Source organism: Podarcis bocagei, assembly GCF_964188305.1.
Source record: "Podarcis bocagei genome assembly, chromosome: 2".
Lineage (NCBI taxonomy): Eukaryota > Metazoa > Chordata > Lepidosauria > Squamata > Lacertidae > Podarcis > Podarcis bocagei.
The window spans coordinates 101,582,232-101,606,616 of NC_138126.1; the positions used below are offsets into that span (position 1 = coordinate 101,582,232).

The 24,385-nt window shown below is 45.1% G+C and overlaps 1 long non-coding RNA gene across 1 annotated transcript in view; it reads right to left on the reverse strand.

The window, feature by feature from the left end:
- Positions 1-8,386, reverse strand: part of LOC308582081 — a 46,366-nt gene extending 37,980 nt beyond the window's left edge. Inside the window, exon 1 of the long non-coding RNA XR_014005480.1 lies at positions 8,319-8,386. This is a non-coding gene — a long non-coding RNA (uncharacterized lncRNA). The remainder of the gene's footprint in view (positions 1-8,318) is intronic.
- Between the last annotated feature and the right edge of the window lie 15,999 nt (positions 8,387-24,385).

The window sequence follows — 24,385 nt, forward strand, 5'->3', positions numbered from 1 at the left end:
AGCCCACTGCGCAAGTTCTGTTCCCATGTTGTAATGCACATAGTGTATTTGCTCTCAACTCTTGCTGATTAAACAGGTCCATAGTGTTCTTTGGTGAATCATCCAACTGACAGGTGGAAGAACAAAGAAACAATGCGGGAGAGAACTCTCTAGATTTAGAACACACAGCAGTTCTCTTGGAAGAGAAAATCTGCAACCTGTTTTAAGAGGTGGAGATAAAAAGCTTTCAAGACCTGAAGCTGTGGCATCCCTGGGTAATGCCAAAGACCTAGTCTTAGTAATGCATACTTTTATTTCTTGACTCTGTTTTTCCCCTTTGAAAAATTGAAATGGGTTGGAGTCAGTTCTTAAAGATAAAAAGTGAATCTTCTCAAATGGTGCCAATTTTGTGTCCTTCGGACCTTTTGTGTTACGAGAAAACTCAGAAAGCGGTCCACCAGTATGTTTTGATCCCAGTCTGTCTGGCCTGCATAACACAAGCAATCACCACTCTTTTATAGGCATGGCTGTACCCAAAAGAGGACTTACTGGCACATGTGGTGGAAATGCCACTATGTCTATAAGGGAAATAAGCCTCATGATGGGATGAGAGGCGTCACTAGATCCAAAGCTATTTTTTTGTAAACATTTGTTAACGAAAACACTGATACTACTTGTAAACTCTTGGTGCTTTATCTCTTGGTTGCTGCCCACTTTGTTATATCCCAAGATGGAATAATGTTTCTACTTTTTATTGGGATAGTTTGTTCCAATAGGTTTTATGTATCACCATTTCTGAAAAATGAACCCATCATTTTGTGCATTACTGGGGTGACACTGACCTGCAGGAGTCTGCTGCCATTTAGTGGCTGTTTCTGACTTATGTGGCAGGACAATCGTATAGCTGGCGCATTCCATCAAAATACAATTCCATTTTGATACCGTTATGACAATAATACAACGGTTTTGTTTTTACTCAAACATTTGTCACCTTCGCTCAAAACTGAGCCTTTCTATTTATTTCGCTTTTTTCCTTTCCCATACCTTAGACGTTCTTTTCCCAAATAGAATGTTTTCTCTTTACCTTGTCTCATGATGGAATCATCTGTACTCTTTTTTTTATGTTTGTATTTTTAAGTTCTCTGTATTCTGGTTTGTTTCAACAGCAACCAAAAAGTTGTGGTGTCTTGGACTAACAAATCTTGGCTTCCTAACAGTTACAGAAGTGCCCAAGCAGTTTGTTAGTCCAAGATACCACAACTTTTTGGTTGGCGTTGAAACACACCAGAATACAGAGAACTTAAAAATACAAACATAAAAATATACCGTAACAAGCATAACAAGTTTTCTCTCACTGCCATTTACAATGCTCTTGTTATAGGGTTAGCAAATGTGGGGATCCTCCAGTTATTGCTGGTCATCTAATCATTTTCGATTGGTTTTCTGCTATATATTCCCTTTTCCATGGAGCAGCCTTGTCCCCCTGATCAATCTTGCTGCATGTGAAATTCTTTGATAGGAATTGAGCTAATGTTGCAGTGAGCGGGGGCAAGGTGTATATATGAACATTCAGTATCACACAGTCATTTTAAATGTAGGAAAGCCTGAGGCTTGTGTTCCTTGACTGTATCGGGACAGCAGCAAGGACTTAGCTCATATAACCATATATTTATGCTTGAAAGGAGAAGCAAAGTACTACATCACGATTTAATTATTCAGTGTTTCTCCATAGAAGAATTTTGTCCACAGATGCTAATGAACCAAGTTTGTAGCAGTGTTCTAGTATGTGTGTAGTAGTTGTGGATGAGAAGATCAAACTTATGCTAAATCCTAGGCCAGTTGCTACTCTTTAAAAGCCCTACGTCAAACACAGTCCTTTTGGTTCTCCTTACAACAGGACAGTAAAAGTCACGCCAGTCTTTGTATAAACACTGTTGTTTCCTAGGTAGCCGCCAGAGGCCGCTGAAGAACAGCGTTGGTATTCAAGCGGCGGCAAATTACCTCTCGCCAAAGAAACGCGATGACGCGAAGCAGCTGCTCTACTGATTTCAAGGCGCAGACTCTTGTGGCATTTACTTTTGAAACTTTTTGGTCTACTTTCCAACGGATATGTATTTGCATCACAATGGAAACTGCTGTTTATATAGGTAGAAGGGAACTGCTTCCCCTCACTCCCCCCCTCTTTTTTTCAAAGGAGTACTAATACCGTTAAATAAAGAAGAAGGAAAAATTGACTGAAGTGCATCTATTTGCAGTGCACGATGGTGACACGGGAATCTTGCATGCCTGGTTAGCTTACAGCCTAAGGGTTCATTTCGCCCTGCAAAGCTAGATGCCAATTAGTGGCATCTCATTTGCAAACCAGGTGACGTTTTATGTTAACAGCATTTCTCTCAAATTCGACATTCAGTTATTTCTCCAGTGCTTGACTTACAGCATAGCGCAAAGCTGTTCAACTATGTGGCCCTGGACCAGTCACTGTCTCTCACTGGCATTGTTAGGTGTGGCCCAAGTTCTGGTCTTTTGCACCAGGCCCTGGATCTCCTATCTCTCCCCCTGCTTTTTAAACGTGTTAAATTCGTATTTTTATTTTACCAAAAAATAACAACTGCAACGAGAAGAGAATCAGGAGTACAGCAGAGCTTTGCAATGTCTGATCCAGCAGCCCCAATTCGCTCCTGCAAGGAGCCCCAATGTTCAGCCCAAATCATCCTTCAGTAATGTGCAATGTGATGAAGGTAGGGTGTATCCATGTTCCGACTTGTTTGCATATGTAATAAATGTTGGTGCAATGAAAGAATAGGTATATAAAAAGGGAGAACACCTGGATGCCAAGATCTAAGTTTGGGGCAAGTACACTTTGGTGAGAGAACCCCAGCAGAGATTTAAACTCACAAATTATGAGGCAAAGTAAAGTGTAGAAATATAAACCGTTAGACCTTTAGAATATGTATTTCCAAGTGAGTTCCACTATAGGCCCCTCTGTTGGGATATTTCCGTTCCACCTTAAAAGGGAGCAGGCTTTGAGAGTCACAGAGTCTGCGCATGTCCTGTTCACAGGATGTTTATGTTCTGATATTCCTTTCGATTTCAGTTGGTCAGAGATGCTGACACAGAACGGTCATGTTTTCCTTTGTTCTGTACAACGCTAAATAAAGTCTGTAAATTATGCTCTTCTGCGCTTCAGAGCTTTCTAATCCTGAACCGTAGGATTGTTGGCATGTCTGCTAAGCAGATTACAGCTTACAGCTATGTCAGGTCTTGAACACCTGGCAATGAAATTCAGTTTGCCTAGAATGCATCTGTACAGCGTTGTGTCAGAAAACGCTTCAGCAGTACTGTCTACCTGGTAACCTGTCACCATCGGTGTGTCTGCTGGGTTTGCATCAACCAAATTCAACCTGGTTAATACATCAGCAATTTTCTGTGTTTGATGTACCAGAAAATTACCTGCTTGGTCCTTCTCCACCTGCAGAGAAAGATAGTTGGATACCTCACCAAGATCCTTCATGTCAAAGTGCTCCTTCAGCTGAGCTAGGGTGCTTTGGTAAAAAGCCTGATTCTTCCCCCGGCATAGGAAAAGACCACACATTTAGTAAGTTAAAAATGGTTTACTTACAAAGTCTCCAAGGTCAGGTTCATGTGCTTTTCCATACATCAGACAGGTAGGTTGCATAGGCAGTAAAACGTAGCTTAGTTCCAAAGTGGCGAAAGTTCCTAAATTATTGGTATAGGAACAGAAGAACGGCTTGTGATAGCCATGCAAGTAAGCTGGAGCAACCAGCTTAGCTTCTTCACATCTTGACTTTCTCTGGTAGACTGAGGGGAGCTGGGTGAACAATAGGCTTGATTAGCTAGTGCCTCCCAAAGCGAACTAAGCTTGGGAGGGCAGCTTACTCTATGGTCCCAACCCCTCCATGCATTAATTAGACTTAAGCATGTTGGTTATATGAGGCTGGTTTCCCCCAAAATGAAAGCCATCTGCTTGTTCCCTTCTGCCTTGCTCTGATTTTTTTAAAACTTCCTTTTTTAATAAATGAAAATTTACTTGTTGGGTGGCACACTGCAAAGCACAATGCGGTTGAGATCCAGCCACTCAGGGTGTTAATTTGACCAGGACTCTGGGCATACTAAAATGGTAGGTGGCTGTGGTACGTTGTGCCTAGGGAAAAAGAGGGAGGGGGCTACAGCACAGAGGGTCAGCAAGGGAAGGGGAGTGACTGTTGGGTGAGCAGCACAGAAATGGGAGGGTGATTCCGGTGAAACTGAAGGTTTTCCCCTGAAAGCTTTTACAGTCATACCTTGGGGTGAATGTGCTTCGGGATGAGCGCATTCGAGTTGCGCTCCATGGCAACCCAGAAGTAACGGAGCGCGTTACTTCCGGATTTTGCTGCTTCCGCATGCACAGATGCTTAAAATGACATCACACGCATGTGCAGAAGCGGTGAAAAGCGACGCACACGTGCGCAGACGTGCTGTCGCCGATTACGTTTGCTTCTAGATGTGAACGGGGCTCCGGAACGGATCCCGTTTGCATCTAGAGGTACCACTGTATATGTTTAATTCCTTGATGAAAAATAATTGGGGGAGGGGAATAACTCCTTGATCATAAGACTCACATCATGTGTGGCTTGGCTGTCTTGAGTTACTTGCTCTGCATGTCGCAGGGGGGCGGGGCAGGACCATGTATGGTATCCTGACCTCTTGGGAGGAAGGAAGCCAGAGCTAGGACTCCAAAAAAGAAATGCAGACATGTGCCTGGAATTTCAGGCTGTTGCTTGCAATCAACACCCCCTTGCGTTTATCAGTGATGAGTTTCTTCTGGCACGGTGTCCTCAGAGTAGCAAGCACCTTCTGGGAGATCATTATGTCTTTCCACTGCTAATCAGAAAGCAACGGGTAGTAGATTTGGCCACAGAATCAGTTTCCCGAAACCTCTCCCATGGATAAAATTGCTACTGTCGCTTGCCTTCTTTACCATGCGGAGCTTCCTGGTCTCTACATCACAGGTGAAGTACTACATCACAGGTGAAACTGATTCTGTGGCCAAATCTTCTACCTGCTGCTTTCTGACTAGCAGTTGGAAGTCATAATGATCTCCAGAAGGTGCCTGCCATTCTGAGGACACTGTGCCAGAAGAAACTCATCAATGATAAATGCAAGGGGGTGTTGACTGCACACAACAGCCTGCAATTCCACACACATATGCATTTGAGTCACAGCTCTCTATTAATATATGTATGAATGTGAGTGTGTGAATGTTCTGTCCCATAACAGCCCCTTCTCTACACATGAGACATTGTCAATCTCCCAAGTATCCCGTGACTCAGCAGGGCTACTGGTCTAAACTTGAGCCAGAGCAATGCCATTACAGCTTCACATAATGTTGTTCCTAGGTTCAACAAACGTTTACTCTGAAGGTAGCTGTGTTTGATGTGGCTTGTATAGTTTCGTTCACACACAACACTAAACCATGGTTCAAAAGAATATGTGAACCCTGCCCAGCAGCTTAACTATGGTTTGTTTACTATCAGCCAATCACAACCTGAAGCCATGGTTGGTTGGTTGGTTTTTGCTTTACAAAGCTTGGTGTGTTTTCACTGTGGCTTGGCTTTATATGTGAACCCAGCACCCTTCCTTAACCATGTTTTGTTTTACCATTCCACTTCACTCACCAGGCCACACAGGCATAAAGCAAGAGCAGCTGGAAAACAAAACAAACTTTGGAGGACAAGCCATGGCTTGTTTGTCTGTGGGACAACTCATGGTTACGCCATGGATTGTTAAATAAACCATGGTTTAGCGTTACGTGTGAACTGGGCCATTGGTTTTTCCTGGCATTCCAGCAGACAAAGGTTAAGGGGCCAACACAAGATGTCATCATCAATTTTAGTTGGAAAGAGCAAAGAAGACGAAAGCTTTCTATTGCACCCCAAGCACCCTCACCAATCTGAATGCCCCCAAAGTCCTGTGGCCATTTAACAACAAATGCTATCTCAGAATAAAGTCTCATAGTCTGGCTATTTGTCATGGACGCTTTCGTTGAGATTCCTGCATTGCAGAGGTGTGGACTAGATGACTCTTGGAGTCGCTTCCAACTCCCTGGTTCTATGATTCTATGTGCTTACTTCATCAGATACATGGAAAAGCTTGTGTTATACTTAATCCTTAAGGTGCCACAACAAGACTCTTTGTCTTCTTTGCTGTGACAGACTGATACAGCTACTCCTGCTGAAACTCTTTAGCTGTGTGACAGCTGCTAGTAAATAAGGGCCAGGACCGTAAGTTTGTGTTTTTTAATAAATACTTGAGCAAGTAAGTGAGCAGAGACAGAGTGGGCTCAGGCAGTGGAGCTTGGTAACTTTTGCTGGGCCAGGGCTGCAGCTTTGTGTGCTTTGGTATAGTAACCAGGCATGTCCAACAGGTAGATCACAATCTACCAGTAGATCACTGGATGTCTGTGGTAGATTGCGACAGATCTCCCCCCCCCCAAATGCTTTGGCTCCCTTAAAAAAGCTCAACAACTTTGCCTGTTGATAACAATGGGGGCAGATCACAGCCAGTATTTTTATAATGTGAGTAGAGTCTCTTGGGAGTTGGATGTGCCTGGTATAGTACAACTGGGGAGACAGTAGGGTGGATCAGGTTATGGGATCATGGCAGGCAGATGGGGAGTTGGCATCTGTGTGTCACAGGAGACAATGGAAGAGTGCACCTTCATGGGTGAAGTCAAACGGTTGGAGAGTTACAGCACCTGCTGTGGCTGTAGAGACTGATATGGGAGAGACATATTTTGTTGCAGCAGGGGCAGATGAAGGTGTCCAGTTATGCTGATGCAAGTGTAACATGGAGTTTCTTCTTTTTACACTCCTCCCAGTGATCATCCCTCCTCTGGTTACTGCTGTGGATACATGGCCTAGTTCAAAAATATCTGGTTAATCTGGCAAAAATCCCTGATACCAAACCTAAAGTTATTATTTATTGTATCCAAAATAGTATTTCAACTATTGATTTAGGATTGATTTTAAATTCTGCCTGTTAGATTAGTTTTACAACTGTCTTTGTTGTAAGCTGCACTGAGAGCCCAACTGGGCTATATGCTCAGGCATAAATACAATAGACGAATGCATGAATAAATAAAGCAATTTTCTGATGCTTGGCAACGCTCATTAGGTTGGCATTCACTAATTAGGAACAGGAGGTACTTTTCTCTGGTGGCGTATATGGACAGGACAACCCAAACGCAAGCAATAAAAAAAATGTCAGATTAACTGCTGAGATAAAGGGGAAAAAATCTTTGGCTAACAGTATCCTTTTGTTGCCCTCTCAATTATTGCTCTGCCAGGAAATAAAACACAGTGTTTAGCATAATCTGTTGCAAGCCTTTGAGTGCTATAATATGCAGAATATATTCCTAGGCCAAGCGTGCATTCAGAGATCTCTAGTGTATCATGTATGGCAGAAGAAAACCAGAATATAACAAGTTGTATCTCACTGCCATTTACAATGCTCTTGTTATTAGGTTAGCAAATGTGGGGATCCTCCAGATGTTGCTGTGCTATAACTCCCATTATCCCTGACCATTGGCCATGCTGACTGCAGCTGATGCAAGTTGAACAACATCAGGAGGATACATATTAATGAGTAGTTTAGATATCAGGGTGTCCAGTTTTAGCATCCCATTTTTAGCCTTCCGTAAGTTGTTTGCTGGAAGAACATCACTCTTGTCATCACATCACCTTCTCTTTGCCAAGGCTAGCATATTGCAACTTATTATTTTTAAACTGATAGCCTTTCCAGATTATCCAGTCACCCAAGGCAATTCAGAATATAAATGTAAAATCATTACAGTATATTTTAGCGCCAATCCAGGCTCATGTGTGAGATAATCCAAATCAAGTAGTCTTTGGAGTGCTTTTGGTGGGGGGAATGAATGCTGGTAAGCTAAAAGTACTGTGGGCGGCAGCACAAAATGGCTGCCATGGGCAGCAAAAAAATAAGTGCCAATATTCTATGCCAGTGAGTACTGTCACACAAAAAACAAAGCCCTGAGTCTATTCAAGTAAGTAGAGCTAGGATCAATTATCCGTTTGGGGGATGAAGGGATTGAAACCGGCTTCTCATTCTTTCTAATTAATTGGTGCTGTTGACAATTCTTCTGACTGGATCTTGCCCACAATCCTGACAACTAGACAAAGGACAGTGCAAGTGAGGGTCAGGATGTGAGGAGATGGTTTGCCACATGGGAGTCGTTGCATAATCATCCAGTTACAGAGAGCCACATGTAAGCCTGTTCCTGCACATTTATGCCTCCAAGCTGAACCAAGGCAGTTATATACTGTATTTTTCGCTCTATAAGACGCACCAGACCACAAGACGCACCTAGTTTTTGGAGGAGGAAAACAAGAAAAAAAAAAATGCTGAATCTCAGAAGCCAGAACAGCAAGAGGGATCACTGCACAGTGAAAGCAGCAATCCCTCTTGCTGTTCTGGCTTCTGTGATAGTTGTGCAGCCTGCATTCACTCCATAAGATGCACACACATTTCCCCTTACTTTTTAGGAGGGAAAAAGTGAGTCTTATAGAGCAAAAACTACGGTATAAGCAGGTGAAGTCAGGTCTGTTGAAGGTATGGTTGCTGGACCTCGAGGTCTGACTTGAAGTCTCCAAGTTCACCTCCAGGTAGTGAGTGAAGGGCCTGAATCTCCAGGTGGGTGACAGTGTCCTTAATAATATTTTTAAAAGATAAAAAAATTTAAAAGACTGCATATGCAGTTTGCAAGCTTCAGTTTGGGAGTGGCAGGGCTGGCTGCAAATTATAGCACAGACATTTAGTGGACGGTGGGTTCTGTCCTCCTCTGCTCCGCTCTCCCAATTAACCTTTGTCTCCAGGATCTGCCCCTGTGACATCATCAGGGGCCTCCACTATGTCTCAGGTTTGGTCCCTGGAATCTCAGGGTCTGGGATGCTTCTGATTGGAAAATATCCTTTGGGGTATTCCAGCAGCATTCAGTGAACATGTCCCAAAGTGCTTAAGGTACTTTAAAAAAAACAAAAAAACAGCACACCATTTCATCTGCATTACATTAAGTTTTGCAGTGGTGGGCAACTAACTGAACTGTTACCCGTTTCCTGTGGGCTTTCTTTCTGCTTGGTTTCCTGCCCTCAACAAAAGTCAGTTATTGATCAAGCAAACCCGTTAACAGCTAAATTCTTTCCTGAAAGAGGAACAGGGTTTGTGCTGTGTTACCTCAAAGCTCATTCTCTCAGATATCCAGTTGCATGGGGCTTTGTTGATGAATACAAAGACCTTGAAGAAGTGGGCTTGGTTGAGGTAAACCACTGCCATCACAACAATAGCAATATAATTTATATGCCTCCTTTTATTTCCAGAAGAAATACAAAGGCAGTGCAGAAACAGGTAAAAAAAAAATCCAAAAGCAAGTATAAAACCGAGCAAGTATAAAACTGATCATAAAAATGCAGCTAGCTATTATTAAAAATACATAGTAAAACAGCTTCATCACAACATTGAAACATCCATAATTAAAATGTGTAATAAACAAACCCATTAAAACAGTGAAACAGTTTAAACAACAATTAAACAGCAGGTTCAGCTGAGAATACTAGGGAAGTGTTTATCTAAACAAGTCTGCCTTCAGGAGCCCATGGGAGTGCAGGAAGGCAGACACAGAAAATGCAGAAGCCCCCTGGGTGTGAGCACCTTCGCAATGAGTGAAAGCGAAAGCAGGGTTGTCAACATAGTGCCTGTGGGCCCCTATGCACTCCCAGGACCCCATCCTCCTTGTTCTGCCTCAAAATTAGGTTTTGAGGAATGGTGGGACAGGGTTGTGGGGTTTTTTTTTAAATGGGGGATGTTAATTCTCCCTTTCCTGGCTGTGATCATTTCCCACACCATAATCAGCTTCCTTTGAAGCCTTCTGTTGGCTACAAGCCTTTTGTTGGCTACAATAAGTTGTTTAACCTGGAAAAGAGATATGATAGCCTTCTTCAACTGTCTAAAGCAGGGGTCAGCAAACCTTTTCAGCAGGGGGCTGGTCCACTGTCCCTCAGACCTTGTGGGGGGCCGGACTATATTTTGAAAATAAAAATAAAAATGAACGAATTCCTATGCCCCACAAATAACCCAGAGATGCCTTTTAAATAAAAGCACACATTCTACTCATGTAAAAACACGCTGATTTGCGGACCATCCGCAGGCTCGATTTAGAAGGCGATTGGGCCAGATCCGGCCCCCGGGCCTTAGTTTGCCTACTCATGGTCTAAGGGCTGCCACATGGAGGATAGGACCAATGGCTTCAAGTTGCAAGAAAGGAGATTCTGGCTTAACATCCGCAAGAACTTACACTGTTCAACAGTGGAACAGATTCCCTTGGGAGGTGGTGGGCTCTCCTTCCTTGGAGGTTTATAAGCAGAGGTTTAAAGACAGTGGAGCGGACTAGATGACCCTGGGATCCCTTCCAATTCTACGATTCTATGATTTGGTGGAGTCACAGCTGTGAAGGGGAGGATTAAGGCTTACCTCCCCAGCTGTGACTCCTTCTTTGCTGAAAATGCCCCTCTTGGTTCAATTAGACTTTGAATACTGTAAGGAGCTACAATTGAGTAGAGAAGGGCAGTGGCGTAGCGTGGGGGGTGCAGGGGGGCAGGCCGCACCGGGCGCAACATCTGGGGGTTAGGGTTAGGGGGCGCAAATCCACGGGTTAGGTGGCGCAATTTACTTGCCTTGCCCTGGGTGCTGACAACCCACGCTACGCCACTGGAGAAGGGTCATCTCTTGCTCTTTTGCTCTCTTTCTCAGAGAGAGAGAGAAAGGGAGAGCAGTTAGGCATGAAAAAAGCCTGCTATTGATGGCAGCAGAAGGCTTTTTCTTGCTAAACTGTTGCAAGTTGCAGCTGGACACTCTAGGAAGACACTCTCCCCGCCCCCAACACACACACACACACACACACACACACACACACACACGTCTGGAAAGTGAAGAAGCAAAAGCACGTTTTTCCAAGCCTAGTTTATGGGTGCAGGGTTGGGGAGCTAGAGTGAGGGTGCATGCACAGTTGCGGTGCATGCATGTTGCCCACAACAGTTTATCTACTTTGCTGATGTGCCCACAGCCCCAAAACCGTTAGTGATGCCTGGGCTAAAGTGTTCGTGGCTTTCAAAGTTGAAGCAAAGCAAGCCAAAGGCAATTCTAAGTGGGTTTATCAATAAGAGACGAGATAAGGGATAAGGGATTTACTAACTGGATAGGTAGTTATGGTTTGGTGGAGAGGAGGAAACTGTGCACTAGCAGAGTGGTCCCCCAACTGAATTTCGTTCCCACAAGGACTACTTGCTCCTTTCCAGGGCCTTTTCCAACTGGCCCAGGGGGTGTGGCCCAGGCCCTTTCTCCCGGCTATAAAGGGACTCCTGCTGCAGGGAAGCCTCGGACCATCGGCTGGGTGAGGACTGCAGGGCCTGCTCCCTTCCAGGGCCTTTTCCAACTGGCCCAGGGAGCGTGGCCCAGGCCCTTTCTCCCAGCTATAAAGGGACTCCTGCTGCAGGGAAGCCTCGGACCATCGGCTGGGTGAGGACTGCAGGGCCTGCTCCCTTCCAGGGCCTTCTCCAACTGGCCCTGGGGGCGTGGCCCAGGCCCTTATTTGGAACAAACTTTTGGGGAAGCTGGGAAGTGCTCTGCAATTGCTTCCCTGTTCCAATGTGTTTTAAAATGTCCTCAAGCAGTCGGTGGCAATTTAAATTTGTATTTCTTTTTTCCTTTTTTCTCTTGCTGGGGGTGGGTGGGTGTAATGGATATTTGGTTGGGGATTAATTTTAGTGTAATTGTTCTGTTTTTGTTTTCTGTTGTTTTATTGGTTCTGTATAGTTTGTGTTTTGTTTTTAAGGGGCGGGATCAGGGCTGCCTGGGAGTGAGGCCCCAGCCAACACGATGGCTGGGACAAGTTCCACAGGGGGGGAAGCACTGGGACATCCGATCTCAGTGATCATGGGCAGGAGGCGGAGTTACGCTAAGACCAGACCATGTCATTACCGAGGAGGCAGGTTTAGTCGTTGTTTGAAGACTATCCCTGCCTCCGGGTCTGGCCTTGACCAGATGGATACTGGAATCAACAGGGGAAACCCACATAACCTGAAGGTGTTGCTGTGTAATGCCAGGTCAATGGTGAATAAAACCACTGCCATCCACGACCTGATTGTGGATGGAGGATTTGACCTGGCTTGTGTGACAGAGACCTGGTTGAATGAGACAGATGGGCCCGTCCTTGCTGCCGCTTGCCCACCAGGTTTCTCTTACGCACAGCAACCCAGGTCATGTGGGCGGGGAGGGGGGGTTGCAGTGATTTTTAGGAAGTCATTAGTCTGCACCAGGCGTCCTATTGGGAAGACCCAGTTCTCTGAGTGCATGTTCTGGAAGTTGGGCAATAGGGGCAGTACAGGATTCCTTTTGGTGTACCGACCTCCCCGCTGCACCAAGGATTCCCTGCCCGAGCTGCTTCAGGTCGTGGCGGATGTTCTCCTGGAGACACCTAGCCTGGTCGTCCTAGGGGATTTTAACATCCACGCCGACACGACCTTACAAGGGGCCGCTCGGGACTTCGTGGAAAGCATGGCCTCCATGGGGCTGTCCCTGAATAAGTTGGGCCCAACTCATAGTCATGGACATGCCTTAGACCTGGTATTCACCTCTAGCGACGTGGGTGATCTGACACTAAGTAAAAATGAAACCAAAGAAGTGCCATGGTCAGATCACTTCCTGGTGCAACTGGACTTCTCCGCGACCCTTCCCCTCTGCAGGGAGGTGGGACCAATTCGGATGGTCCGCCCCCGCCACTTAATGGATCCAAATGGTTTCCAGAGAGTGGTAGGGGATGCTTTATCCCATGTTGATGGCCTTTCAGCTGATTCCCTGGTGGCCCGCTGGAATGCGGAGTTAACCAGGGCTATCGACTGTCTGGCTCCGAAGCGCCCTCTCCGATTGCATGGAGCCCGGACAGCCCCGTGGTTTTCTTCGGAGCTGAGGGCGATGAAACAATCGTTGAGACGGCTAGAGCGTCGGTGGCAGAAAACTCACTCCGAATCTGACCGGACACAGGTTAGAGCTCAACGTCGAGCCTACCAAGTGGCGATAGCGACGGCGAAGAAGACTTTCTTCACCGCCTCTATTGCATCTGCAGAAAATAGTAGCAGGAGACTCTTTCAGGTGGTCCGCAATTTAACGGAACCACCTTTACCATCGGGGCCTTGTAAAGACCCCAAGATCTCCTGCAACGATTTTGCAAAGTTTTTTGCAGATAAAATCACTCATATTCGGAAGGAGCTAGACACCACCGTGGGAGCAGGGCTGGGGCGGGAGAGTGCTAGAGCCCTGACTGGTCAAGTTGCATGGAATCAATTTCAATCCGTTACCCCCGAGGATGTGGACAGGCTGCTTGGACGAGTGAAACCAACCACCTGTCTCCTTGATCCTTGCCCATCCTGGCTTATAAAAGCTAGCCGGGAAGGGCTGGGCGATGGGCTCTGCGGGGTGGTGAATGCTTCCCTCTGTGAGGGAACATTCCCAGATCCGCTGAAAGAGGCGGTCATTAAACCGCTTCTTAAAAAACCATCTTTAGACCCGGCCAGTATGGCCAACTATCGCCCAGTCTCAAATCTTCCATTCTTGGGCAAGGTGATTGAGCGTGTGGTTGCTGAACAACTCCAGGCACGCCTGGAGGATGCGGACCATTTGGATCCCTTCCAATCAGGGTTCAGGCCTCATCATGGGACTGAAACTGCCTTGGTCGCACTGGTTGATGATCTCCGGCGAGCTAGGGACAAAGGTGAGAGTTGTTTCCTAGTTCTGCTGGATCTCTCAGCGGCCTTTGATACAATCGACCATAACATCCTTCTGGACCGTCTAGAGGGGTTGGGAGCTGGGGGCACTGTTATACAGTGGTTTCGCTCCTTTCTCCTGGGCCGTGTTCAGAAAGTGGTGGTGGGGGATGAGTGTTCAGACCCTTGGGCCCTCACTTGTGGGGTGCCTCAGGGTTCCGTCCTCTCCCCCATGCTTTTTAACATCTATATGAAGCCGCTGGGAGAGATCATCAGGGGGTTTGGGCTGGGTGTTCATCAGTATGCGGATGATACCCAGCTCTACCTTTCTTTCAAATCAGAACCAGTGAAGGCGGTGAAGGTCCTGTGTGAGTGCCTGGAGGCGGTTGGAGGATGGATGGCGGCTAATGGATTGAAGTTGAATCCTGACAAGACAGAAGTACTGTTTTTGGGGGACAGGAGGCGGGCAGGTGTGGAGGACTCCCTGGTCCTGAATGGGGTAACTGTGCCCCTGAAGGACCAGGTGCGTAGCCTGGGAGTCATTTTGGACTCACAGCTGTCCATGGAGGCACAGGTCACTTCTGTATCCAGGGCAGCTGTCTACCAACTCCACCTGGTACGCAGGCTGAGACCCTACCTGCCCGCTGACTGTCTGGCCAGAGTGGTGCATGCTCTAGTTATCTCCCGCTTGGACTACTGCAATGCGCTCTACGTGGGGCTACCTTTGAAGGTGACTCGGAAACTACAGCTAATCCAGAATGCGGCAGCTAGACTGGTGACTGGGGGCGGCCGCCGAGACCACATAACACCGGTCTTGAAAGACCTACATTGGCTCCCAGTACGTTTCCGAGCACAATTCAAAGTGTTGGTGTTGACCTTTAAAGCCCTAAACGGCTTCGGCCCAGTATACCTGAAGGAGCGTCTCCACCCCCATCGTTCTGCCCGGACACTGAGGTCCAGCGCCGAGGGCCTTCTGGCGGTTCCCTCATTGCGAGAAGCGAAGCTACAGGGAACCAGGCAGAGGGCCTTTTCGGTGGTGGCGCCCGCCCTGTGGAATGCCCTCCCATCGGATGTCAAGGTGATGGACAACTACCTGACATTCAGAAAACATCTTAAGGCGGCCCTATTCAGGGAAGCTTTTAATGTATGATATTTTAGTGTTTTTTGGTTTCTGTGGAAGCCGCCCAGAGTGGCTGGGGAGGCCCAGCCAGATGGGCGGGGTACAAATAATAAATTATTATTATTATTATTATTACTTGTGGTAGACCACTGCGAGAAGTGAGGTTACAGGGAAGCAGGCAGAGGACCTTCTCAGTAGTGGTGCCCGCACTGTAGAACGCCTTTCCATCAGATGTCAAGGAAATAAACAACTACTGTATCTGACTTTTGGAAGACACTGAAGGCAGCCCTGTTCAGGAAAGCTTTTAAAGTCTGATGTCTTATCGCTTTATTATTATTATTATTATCATTAATTCTGTTGGAAGCCACCCAGAGTGGCTGGGGAAATCCAGCCAGATGGGTGGCGCATAAATAATTAATAATAATAATAATAATAATATTTATTTTTAATGCCTGTGACAGATTTGTCACAGACCTGAACAAAGCTCAAAGGTCATTGGTGGTCCACAGACTGCAGTCTGGAATGCTTGCACAAACATTTTGTGTCCAAATGAATACATTTAGATGTATGTATGTGTGCAATAGTGTAGCACCCCGCTTGTGGTTAACGCTTAGCTAGAATGAAATATTCAACGCAGCAATAGAGAAATTAAAATAATAATTTATTTGTCAGACAAATAAATGAGAGACACAGTGGTATATGAATACCAAAGCTCTGCCCACTCCAGCCCTGTTGGCCAGCACTTATATTCCCTCAGCCCAGCCCCCTTGCTCCTCTTCTGGCTGCCTCTGTCCAATCAGCCTGGTTGAAATTCCTATTGGCTGTTTGCTAGAACCAATCATAAAAGATACACCCATTTCCTATTACCTTTTATGGGAGACAAAGAGCTATATTTCCTTCTATCCATAAATGGCAGACAAGTAGCCATATATCTTACATTTGCCTCGACCAGGCACCTTAATTACCAGATAACCTTTGGCCCCTGCTGCCCTATTACCCTATTCACTCCAAAACAGATGGCTAATGGTTCTAATTTTATCTTAAACAGAGATCTTGGGTTCACCTTCTCACACACCATCAATGAAATAAGAATCTAACATAAGAATCTAACATTTCTTACTTTCTAAATCCTTTGCATAATTACATTTAAGCCAATATATTTCATACATAACATAGATAGATTTTTAGAAGGAAAGGTCTTTTCAAAGTAAAAAGGACTCAGTAAAACATCTTCGAAAGCAGCCTCTTTAGTTTACAACTCCTTTTCCTAGCCAGCTGCTGTTTCTATTAGCTTTTGCCCTTTAACCTTAGGAAGATGTGGCTCAAGTTTAATGGGAGGCACAGGGTATTTCTGTTAAACAATAAATCTCACTATTTACCAACTCTTAATTGTGTCTTTGCAGCTTGATTGTATTCTGTAATTTGTATGGTCAGTGTGATCTTTTGCTCCTAGCCTGTAATTTCCTTTTACAACCCTGAGGCACTCGTCTCCTGCTAATGCTAATACAAATCAGAGGGGCTCTGTTTAGGAAGATAAACATCTGCCAAAGCACCCAGCTGGTTTCTGCCTGGCATGAAAGATACAAACATTTACAAATATATTTTTAAAGCTCATTTTAAAATGCAGGTCTTCATCAGATGCCTCAATAGGAGTGATGCACCTCAGGGAGAAACACAGGGGAGGGAGCTGAGATCTGAAGAATAGCAACTCTAATAACATACTAACAAAAATGTTAGAAACATCCCTATATAAAGGAGAGGCAATAATTCACCGGGGGGAATATCAGAAAAGAGGCACTAGCTGACAAGGACAGCGGGCATATTGGAATGTTGCCATGCAGTTGAAGAAAGGCAGAATAGTATTTTGGAAGTCAATCATCAGCAATGTTGCTGTGCTTTGTTGGTACCAATTACTGTATGCAAGTGCCAATTTGCATCAGCTTTAATGCTCATCTGCTACAGGATCACCAACCCCAGAACCATCTGCAGTTTGGGGGTGTGTTCTGATGCTGAAAGTGATACCAGTCCACAAAGGGGTAAATTCTTCTGTTGTCAACTTAGCGAGCAAATGAAAATGTGTCGGAACAGAAATCCTCCAAATTGTACGCTGCAATATGTTATGTACCGGCAGAGCCAATTATTTCTTTGCATTTTTGCTTGCCCTGTTTGTTTGTTTGTTTGCTTGCTTGCTTTTCTTCCCCTTCCCCATCATTCTGACTTGTATTGTTATAGTACAGTGGCACCTCGGGTTACAGACGCTTTCAGGTTACAGACTCTGTTAACCCAGAAACAGTACCTTGGGTTAAGAACTTTGCTTCAGGATGAGAACAGAAATCGCATGGTGACGGCAGCGGGAGGCCTCATTAGCTAAAGTGGTACCTCAGGTTAAGAACAGTTTCAGGTTAAGAACGGACCTCCAGAACAAATTAAGTTCTTAACCCGAGGTACCACTGTATTGCATAAGTATATGACAGCGCAGGGAAGTAATATTAATGACTGCTCTAAGTGGACATGAGAAGTGAACCTTGCCCAGCCATTCCAAAGTACAGCCTGGTTACCATGACCAGCCTAATGCTTGCACACAGAGAAAGGGTGGCGGAATATTTGTATTTGGTGACTAAAGCGTGAGTTGGAGAAGGTGATGCAAGAGAAATACCCAATGGATGTGAATCAAGGGCTGCAATCCAAAACACACTCCCCAGGGAATGAGCCCCACTGAATTTAGTGGGACCTACTTCTGAGTAAATATTGTTAGGATTGGGCTATAAAATGCACAGCACATGAAGGAGCTGCCTTGCAGCTGAGACACTTTCCTTCAATAGCTGTAACACTGGTTTATTTGTGTTCCCGTCTACTATTCCCATTGTTATCTGAATCCACACAATTCCTGGTGCTAACCAAGAGATGGCAAAAGAGTCGGAGGAATGTAATGCTGGCTGCATCATTGGCACTTTGCTCATCCTAAAACACTGTACTGGCCATTCAGTCCCACAAAACTCAATGAGGCTGACTTTTGAGTAGATGTACTGTATAGGAAGGGACGCGGGTGGCACTGTGGGTTAAACCACAGAGCCTAGGGCTTGCCAATCAGAAGGTCGGCGGTTCAAATCCCCGCGACAGGGTGCTCGGTCCCCGCTCCTGCCAACCTAGCAGTTCGAAAGCATACCAGTGCAAGTAGATAAATGGGTACTGGTCCGGTGGGAAGGTAAACGGTGTTTCTGTGCGCTGCTCTGGTTCACTGGAAGCAGCTTAGTCATGCTGGCCACATGACCTGGAAGCTGTACGCCGGCTCCCTCAGCCAATAAAGCGAGATTAGCGCCGCAACCCCAGAGTCGGCCACGACTGGACCTAATGGTCAGGGGTCCCTTTACCTTTTCTGTATAGGAAAGCCCTGACAGTTGCCTGAAATACAGTTATCCAAACATCTCTTAATTCAGGAGTGGGGAGTGCTTTTCAGTTTGAGGGCCACATTCCCTTAAAAGCAAGCTTCTTGGGGCCGCATGCCAGTGGTGGGCAGAGCAAGGCAAAAGTGGGTGATGAATATAAAATGTTCTTTTTGTACTTTTAGTTTCTACACACACTCATACACCCCTCTATCCTCTATCCAGACAAGCAAGAGTTCATTTAAGGGGCATGTTCCAGCCAGGCAAAAACACCTGGGTCCAGTGAAGGATTTTGACTAGGGGGAAGAGAGATTGTGGCCTGGAGAGAGTTCTGCAGGTTGATGTCATGGACTGCCTGGACACTGAGGAATGGTGAGAGGAACCAGCGGGGGAACCCCCAAGGAACAAAGGCTCAGAGCCCGAGAATGGATGGTGGTCAGAGGGAGAAGACTGGGAGGAGGTGTCAGAAGCTGAAGGGGCAACGGGGATTAGTGAGCTGGAAGAGTCTGTGGCAGAGAGAAGTTCAGAATCAGAGGCAGAAGCTGAAGCAGGAGGGTGGGAGGAGGGAGGTCAAGAAGCAGAAATGAGTCAGGCTGATCTAAAGGCATAGGAGTCTTTCTTTCCTGCTGCGACCAGCTCCTCTCCTCCTTGGTCTCCTAGAATCAGAAGAGGCATGAAAAGGGCAGGGAATAGATCGGTGAGGTGCAGATGCAGTCTCCAATTGCTTGGAGAAAACCCTGGAGAAAGGGGCTTAGGTAGATGTGAGGAGGCAGGGACCTTCAGTCTCAGCAACTGCTTCATGAGGGCAAGACCTACCAGAGATGGGTTCCTGAGCTCATTAAGCTTGGCACTCCTCCTGTGCTGATCATGTTTTTGCCAATAAAGAGTTGACGCCAACGATCACAGTGTGATTTACCACTGCTTGCTCCCGACAGCCAAGTAGAGAGTCCACGAGGGCCGCATTTGGCTCCTGGGTCTGGGGTTCCCGACTCCAGTCAGAGATAGCTCAGCTCCTGTGCCTTTAACAGCAGGCCTGATGCAGAGCAATTCAGCTCATAAAAGAAAAATATTGGCATGGAGGTGAAGTGATGGGAAAAACTTCAGCTGTTGAGTTTTGACATGTCAGGCAAAAATGAAATAAATACGGTAGTTTCTAGGTCAGTCGCTAACATCTCCTGTCACTGTTCTCCTCACTGTTCTCGCTCTTGCAGGATTCCACTAGAAACATTTTCCACACAGGAGTGTCTTCCCTGAAAAGCATTTACAATATTTTAAAGCCTTGGTTATGTTTATCATGCATAGACACCCTTCTTCACACTGACTGCTGGCCTTGATCCAGTTTGGCAAATTGTTCCTGTTTTCGTATGTCACACGCTTCCTGGATCCTCATTTCATGACACGGTTACTTTGCCTTTAATAGACAGGAATTCAACAAGTTCACCAGTCCACAGTAGAGTAATGAATACAGTTACCGGGGTTGGATTTCCTTAGTGCTTTTGAACTCAACGTCACACTATTATGATAGTTCCATGAGCACAAGCATTTCTGCTTGCCACATGGAAAGATCTCCTTGCACCACACTGTGTGCTTTTCTGGGGGAGGGGGTTTCTCCTGACCCCCCAGAGCTGATTTGGGGTTGCAATAACTCTGCTGGCTCCTACTAGAATCCAGCCCAACACGTTTGTCTTGTTCATCCACCCTGAAAGGCGCCCCCAGCTCAGATAACAATAATAATTAAAACAAACCTGATCAAAACAGAACAAACATAAAAATAAATCCACAGCGGAATAAATAGCTGTTAAAAAAATGAAGAATGAAAAACAGAGCCAGAGAGATAGAGATCTATTTACAACATATTTTCCTGCCACCACTGAAAACACTGCAGCTCTGTCAGAAAAGAGGGAGCAACCACAGCAGCTGTGCCTACACAAAATGCAGTGGGAAAGCTCAAGAAAGCAAGCCAGGCTGGCTGGAATAAAGCTTGAAGGGCAAGCTTGCAGACAGCAAGCTAAGATATCCACCCAAGGGGAAAACCCATTCTAGGTTCCACTGGACATTGGGGCAGGTGAGTAACATCTGTTCCTCCAGCTAGATTGATAAGCAAACCTTATCTATACCCAGCCAATAGAATCTACTTTACTCCTAGGAAGAGCAAGATAACAACAGAACAAGACTGGAGTAAAAGCCCTATCTCCTTCTGCCACAGCTCAGCCCAGGGTAAAGGGGCAGTATAAGTCAACCAATTGCAGCAAGCCAGCTCAAGCTTCCTAACGGGTGGCCTTGTTCCCTGGCTCTGGGGTTCTAACCTAACAGGCTGGGACACGTCCACCCAGAAAGGAGGAAGCCACCACATAGGGAACTGGTTTAGATTTTCACAATCAGGAAACAAACTGGGGGTGGGGGGAGGGATAGGAAAGGAGGATAGTGATGACTGCCCTTCTGGAAAGGGAATGCACCTTCTGCATAAATATTTGCTTAACTGCAGATTTGCCTGCATGAAGGAAGAAGAGTAATTGTTACATAATTTTATGCAGGGAATGATTTACCTTACACTTGGACTGAGTACTACAATTAGAAGGCAGGCAGTAAAATGCAAGAAGGTCCATAATGTGCACCGTGGCTTTCTTAATAGTGCGACTCTAAGTATACCTACTTGAAAGGGAGATTCACTGAACTTGTTGTAGGGGCTTATCTCTGAGCAGACCCCTGACAGACAAGCCAAAGATGAATCAAGCTCCAGATTGTGCTTCCTCCGCCCACTAAGCCAAACATATCCATGAATTACATACTTGTAGGTGTTTGTCAGTCTCCATAGTTTTGAAGAAAAAACAGGTTACTAAGCCCCAGCTTCAGTTATGCCTGCCTGCTCTAAATTCTCAGTTGTGATGATACAAGCCCCCTACCTCTCCTGTGTTTTATCAGAAATGAGTCCCTTTTGTATTACATACTGCATTGGCTTCCTAAGGTTGAAATAACAACTTTTCTTACTCCTTTATTACCGTACCGAGCTGCCTCACATTTTAGTTCTACTCCTTTCCCCACCCAGTGGTGTCTGCTTGCTCAGGCTGGCCCACCGTCCTATGAATGGATCAGACAGAAATAAAGGTAGGACTTTGAGCTGAATTGCCTTTGGCTGGCGTTTACAGGGAGGGCATCTTGCAAAGCTGGATATCTCTGATGACGTGTCCCAGCAGCACTAAGTCTAACAAGGCTGTCTCTCCTCTCTGTCCCAAGCATACACACCCTGATGAAGAAAGAGAGACCTGTTTGCACAACTAGAGTAGCTTGGCTGAGAGAAACACACCCACATTTGAGTGGGTTAACAACATCATGATGGAAATGCAGCAGAGCCCTAGAAGAGTTTAGTGTGCAGTTCAAAGCAGACCTTCCTTGTACTCTGCCCTGGCGATCCATAGCAAGTGAAACATTTTAAAAGAAGTTAAGACCACTGTACAGGCATAGCTGTCAACATTCCAGGGAAATTCCCTTATTCCAAATAGGATTTCTCACAAGAAAAGGGAAAAGTTGACAGCTATGTGTACAGGGTGTGTGTACAATTATTTCCAAAACTAGGATCTTTTAACCAAAGTTAGCATGAGGTTTCTCTATTCATTAATATACTTGCATGTAGTCTATTTGTATTTGTTATTCCTACTAGGAATATTTTGACATGAAAACTGTTTAAGCTAGAAGAAATTTGAGAGCCTTCCAGCTTTGGGATCTTTCCAGACTTATATGTAATTACTTTGCCACTTGTAGAGTTGCTTACTCCTGGTGGCAAAGGATCTAGAAGCTCCTGCTGAAATACTCTCCCTGGGTGTGCCCAAATAATTTATAATGCTCTGTTGAATAGTGCTGCTGCAAACTTGTTCAATCCTGTGCTGCTGGAATGCTATTATACTTTTAGAAGCTTAGTGTTTGTGTCCCCTGAGTCCATCCATTCCACACAGAATGCCAGGTAGCAATCCTACGTCTTGCAGAAAGGTAAGGTACACAAAACAGATGCTCCAGCTTTGGATTTCTACCTAAACTGGCGAAACTACTAGATTCTTACTGTGTGCATACTGACTTCCAGGGGCTGAAGCAATGTGGAATTTCCCACTCACTAGAGACACACACCAAGACTGAAAGAAAGAAAATAATGTCTAAAAACCAAACTAGTCTAGAAGCTCAGTGCAAAGGACTGCTTACATTGGGTTTTGCCAAGCCTAAATATTTTGAATATAAAAAATGTTTGGTCATGTTGCACAGCAGCAGAAACATCCATTTAAACTTTGCTGAAGTTATACAGCTCACAACTATTTCAGCATTCATATACAAAGCCAAACAATGCCACTGAAGTTGATGGCAATTGTGAATAGGCAAGATGAGTCAACTACACGGATGATCCATTGATGCAATTGTCCTTCAGGTTCCTGGACATGCAAATTTATACAATGAAAACACCCATTCACTAGTTCTGTATGATAGGCATCTCTTTGTATCATACCAAAATGCACATGGGGGGAATTTGAAAAATAATTGACCTACTTTAAGTACTTGGGAAAGTTTTTTGAAAGTTTATCAGCAGGTGGCTAGTGTAAAATTACATGATTTGGAATTTTGTCATATTTTACCTGATTCATCTAAGACCAAAGGAAATGATTGGTTTGTTGTTGTTGTTTAGTCGTGTCTGACTCTTCGTGACCCCCATGGACCAGAGCACACCAGGCACTCCTGTCTTCCACTGCCTCCCGCAGTTTGGTCAGACTCATGCTGGTAGCTTCGAGAACACTGTCCATCTTGTCCTCTGTTGTCCCCTTCTCCTTGTGCCCTCAATCTTTCCCAACATCAGGGTCTTTTCCAGGGAGTCTTCTCTTCTCATCAGGTGGTGAAAGTATTGGAGCCTCAGCTTCAGGATCTGTCCTTCCAGTGAGCACCCAGGGCTGATTTCCTTAAGAAAGGATAGGTTTGATCTTCTTGTAGTCCATGGGACTCTCAAGAGTCTCCTCCAGCACCATAAAAATGGTTAAAAATGTTAATTGACCCAAGAGCTCAGCTGTCCACTTAACAGCTATTATTTCTTAAGCACCTTAAAAACACAGGATGCTATAAAATGTGAGTTGTGTTTAGCATAAAAAACCTAAGCAGAGCAAATTGAAAATAGAAAAGCAAATTGAAATTCTAAATGCAATTATTTCTTGGAAATAAATCCAATTGGATATAGCCAGATTACTTATGTAGAAACACAGATAGGACTGCACTGCCATTGTGTAAAATCCAATTATATCATACTCAGAACAGACCCACTAAATCAGGTTACTTAAGTCCATTGATTTCAGTGGATCTACTCTGAGCATAACTAATGTTGGCTGTCTCCCAATGATTTTATTCACAGTGCCTACTCAGAAGCCTTACTGAATTAAATGGGGCTAACTCCTGGGTGAGTGAGGTTAAGATTGCAGTCTTAGTTTACAATGCATGTCAGCTCAGACATAAGCCACATAGATTTCAATGGGACTTTCTTCCAGTTAAGTTAGTAAAGATCTGAAGCTTGACTCTCAATCTAAACATAATGGCAAATTTGGCTGTCTCATCTCTTACGCTGTTAGGCATAAACAATATGACATACAGCCTGCAGCAGACCACTCTCCCAGAGCTCCACTTGTGGTCAATTGTGGCACAGGTCTTTGGAATGGCAGTGGAAATGCTAATGTATAAAGGATGGAATGTTTTTTTAGAAATTATTTGGCTTGGTTCTGCCACTTTGCTGCCCTGCCCTTTCAAACATTGACATATAAAATGCATTACATTATTATAATTACCATATTATATTATAAACCAGGGAACAGAAGAGGAAACACAGACAACATGGGAGTGCAAATGATCCAGACACTGGTATGTATTTCCCATGTAAATAACCACAAAATGTTTGTATTTTATTTATCAACAAATTCTATTTGAGCAAACTCCTCCTCATTGCTGGGGGGGGGGGTAGTTGTTCAGGTAATATAGCTACATTATTCCTTGCAGCAGTAAAAGGTGAAGTCAAAAAGCAGGAGAGGAAGGCAGAGAATAAAACTCTTCCTTTTCAG